Raw genomic sequence first — 4424 nt, 5'->3', positions numbered from 1 at the left:
GCCACGATGTGTGACCTCACTGGGGGCGTCGCTAAGGCACTCATGACACGAATATGCAACGTCACAAAACCTTGATGAATGCATTTCCCCATTGTGATCAACAATTTTCGGGATTGTACTGTAAAAAATAGTTCCAGTTATTCGTTACTGCATAAAATAAGTAATTGTTTTCCGTTATTAGTGTCAATGAATTTGTTCAAACCATTAATTGCTGTTAAAAATGTTGAGAAAATTGTTAAAATGTCATATTGTCAGATATGACGAAATTGTGAATATGCTTAATTGCTGCTAAAATTATCGAGAAAAATTGTTCAAACCTCACATTGTTTATTTGCTGTTAATAGTGTCAATAAAATTGTTCAAACCAAAAAAATAAAATAAGTAATTGCGTTAGCCCTTTACACATTGGTTAACTGCTGTTAAAAGTGTCGATAAAAATTGTTCACTCATCCTATTGTTAGAATAGTCAAGTCAAGTCAAGTCATTTTTATTTGTATAGCCCTAAATCACGAAGAGTCTCAAAGGGCTTCACAGATTATTACACTATATTACACAGACTATTTTTCAGAATATTATAACTCATGCCCCTGTTCTGGAGCCGACAAGAAGAGTAGGTTATTCATATGCTATAGAGTAGAAGTGAGTTTTAAGCTTAGATTAAAATATTTCCACTGAGGTTGCAGATCGGATCTAAGGGGGAAGAGCATTCCACAGCACCGGTGCCCGGATGGAGAACGCTCTCGAACCAGCAGAACACTTCTTTGCTCTTGGGATCACCAGAAGACCGGCACTCTCAGATCGTAGGCTTCGGACCGGGACATAGGGGGAAATCAGATCTGAAAGATAAGAGGGAGCAAGTCCATGTTTGATTTTGTATAATACTAAGAGAACCGTGAAATCACATCTAAGGCTAACTGGGAGCCAATGCAGGTTAGCCAAAATCGGTGTGATGTGATCGGACTTTTTTGTCCTAGTTAAAAGCCTCGCTGCGGCATTTTGTACCAGCTGAAGAGACTTGATTCTAGACTTCGCGAGACCAGAGAGTAGTGCATTACAGTAATCGAGACGGGAGGTAACAAACGCATGAATTATAATTTCCGCATCTGACTGAGACAGTATTGAACGGATTTTAGCAATGTTACGATGATGGAAGAAAGCGGTTCTAGTAATTTTCTTTGCATGCATTTCAAAGGATAGATCAGGGTCAAATATGACACCTAAATTTTTAACTGAGTCACTCTGTGATGTGACATTTGTCAATGTTCACCGCAGTTTTTGAGAATAAGTCACGGCATTTAGATTGACCAATGACTAACATTTCGGTCTTTTCAGAGTTAAGACGCAAGAAATTGAGTGACATCCACTCTTTTATCTCAATGAGGCAGGCCTCCAAATTTCCACAGTTTAGTGTGGCAGATTCCTCCAACGGAAGATATAGTTGAGTGTCGTCTGCGTTGAGTGTCGTCTGCGTAGCAGTGGACACTGATATTGTACTTGCGAATAATATCACCTAATGGAAGCATGTAAATGCTGAAAAGAAGGGGGCCAAGCACTGAACCCTGCGGAACACCACAGGTAACATTAAAGGGTTCAGTTGTCATTTCGCCATGTTTAACACAGTGCGTCCTATCTGAGAGTTAGGATCTGAACCATGAGAGAACGGTTCCTGAGAGACCAATCCATTTTTCCAACCGTTCTAGTAGGAAATTGTGGTGCACTGTGTCAAAAGCAGAACTAAGATCCAGCAGCAGCAAAAGTGATGAAGCGCCAGAATCCATTGCCAGTAGGAGATCATTTGTTACCTTGATCAGAGCTGTCTTAGTAGATTGGTTAGCCCTGAATCCTGATTGCATAGATTAAAAAAGGTTATTCTCGGATATGAAATCATTCAGCTGCTGTGCCACTACTTTTTCAAGTACTTTTGAAAGGAAAGGTAGGTTTGACACAGGTTCATGGGCGGCAGTAGCTCAGGAGGTAGAGCGATCGTTTTAGGATTAAGGGATCCCAGTTCGAATCCCGGCTTGTCCGTGTTACATGCCGAAGTGTCCTTGGGTAAGACACTGAAACCCCAATACCCCCAATAAGCAGGTTAGCGCCTTACATGGCTGCACAGATCACGGCCGCTATTGGGAAATGTGAAGCACAATGTAAAGCGCTTTGGGAAGTCATTGACTTGAAAAGCGCTATATAAATGCAGATCATTTCATTTCATTTCATGTCTATAATTACATAAGATTTCTGGAGCAAGGTTGGGTCGTTTCAGTGTGGGTTTAATAACGGCGGACTTAAATAATATATAATGAAATTGTGAATGTATTTAATTGCTGTTAAAAATGTTGATAAAAAATCATATTGTTGGGATATGATAAAACGAAATTGTGTGTTTAATTGCTGTTAAAAATGTTGGAAAAAATTGTTAAAACGTCATATTGTCAGATATAACGAAATTGTGAATATGCTTAATTGCTGTGAAAATTGTCGAGAAAATCTGTTCAAACCTCACATTGTTTATTTGCTGTTAATAGTGTCAATACAATTGTTCAACCCCCCCCCCCAAAAAAAAACATAGCTGACACCCAAAAAGTAGTGTGTTACCCTGAAAGTGACTAGTTACAAAATACCATTCATACCATACCTGTCAAGCTCCAGGGCTCCATGCCCTTACAAACTGTCGTATTTTCCCTTACGAAATACAAAATAATCTTACACCATATTTTTTTTTCCAAACGTGTTTATTCATGTAGTTTAACATGTTATGTTCTACATGTGTTTCGTTATATCATCATACCTGTCAACCTGTAAGTTTTTGCCAAACAAAGTACGTTTATTATGCATTTTAAGACGTGTACGGCGTGCGAGAAAATCTTTACGGAAAAACGCAAATTTGTCAATGATGGATACCACCCGGTATACATCGACTATCACGGAAGGGCAAATCAATCAAGTCAAACGAGTCCGCCGCGGTATCCTCTATCTCGGTATGTTTTTTTTCGTTGCAAACGAAACGAGGGTTTGATGCTACTGTGCGCATGCGTCTGCCGCTGTAGTGCCTAATTTGGACTCCCCCTGCAAAATCCCTCGCGTGAACGCGCATTCTGCTGCGCTTCCGACAATAGCGATTGTATTCTATATACAGGGAGTGCAGAATTATTAGGCAAATGAGTATTTTGACCACATCATCCTCTTTATGCATGTTGTCTTACTCCAAGCTGTATAGGCTCGAAAGCCTACTACCAATTAAGCATATCAGGTGATGTGCATCTCTGTAATGAGAAGGGGTGTGGTCTAATGACATCAACACCCTATATCAGGTGTGCATAATTATTAGGCAACTTCCTTTCCTTTGGCAAAATGGGTCAGAAGAGGGACTTGACAGGCTCTGAAAAGTCAAAAATAGTGAGATATCTTGCAGAGGGATGCAGCACTCTTAAAATTGCCAAGCTTCTGAAGCGTGATCATCGGACAATCAAGCGTTACATTCAAAATAGTCAACAGGTCGCAAGAAGCGTGTAGAAAAACCAAGGCGCAAAATAACTGCCCGTGAACTGAGAAAAGTCAAGCGTACAGCTGCCAAGATGCCACTTGCCACCAGTTTTGCCATATTTCAGAGCTGCAACATCACTGGAGTGCCCAAAAGCACAAGGTGTGCAATACTCAGAGACATGGCCAAGGTAAGAAAGGCTGGAAAACGACCACCACTGAACAAGACACACAAGCTGAAACGTCAAGACTGGGCCAAGAAAAACCTCAAGACGGATTTTTCTAAGGTTTTATGGACTAATGAAATGAGAGTGAGTCTTGATGGGCCAGATGGATGGGCCCGTGGCTGGATCGGTAAAGGGCAGAGAGCTCCAGTCCGCCTCAGACGCCAGCAAGGTGGAGGTGGGGTACTGGTATGGGCTGGTATCATCAAAGATGAGCTTGTGGGGCCTTTTCGGGTTGAGGATGGACTCAAGCTCAACTCCCAGTCCTACTGCCAGTTTCTGGAAGACACCTTCTTCAAGCAGTGGTACAGGAAGAAGTCCGCATCCTTCAAGAAAAACATGATTTTCATGCAGGACAACGCTCCATCACACGCATCCAAGTACTCCACAGCATGGCTGGCAAGAAAGGGTCTAAAAGAAGAAAAACTAATGACATGGCCTCCTTGTTCACCTGATCCGAACCCCATAGAGAACCTGTGGTCCCTCATCAAATGTGAGATTTACAAGGAGGGAAAACAGTACACCTCTCTGAACAGTGTCTGGGAGGCTGTGGTTGCTGCTGCACGCAATGTTGATCGTGAACAGATCAAAGCACTGACAGAATCCATGGATGGCAGGCTTTTGAGTGTCCTTGCAAAGAAAGGTGGCTATCTTGGTCACTGATTTGTTTTTGTTTTGTTTTTGAATGTCAGAAATGTATATTTGTGAATGTTGAGCTGT

This window comes from Urocampus carinirostris, chromosome 2 (assembly GCF_059441175.1).
Source record: "Urocampus carinirostris isolate Australia breed hairy pipefish chromosome 2, RoL_Ucar_1.0, whole genome shotgun sequence".
NCBI lineage: Eukaryota > Metazoa > Chordata > Actinopteri > Syngnathiformes > Syngnathidae > Urocampus > Urocampus carinirostris.
Note: the sequence above shows the minus strand (reverse complement) of the source record.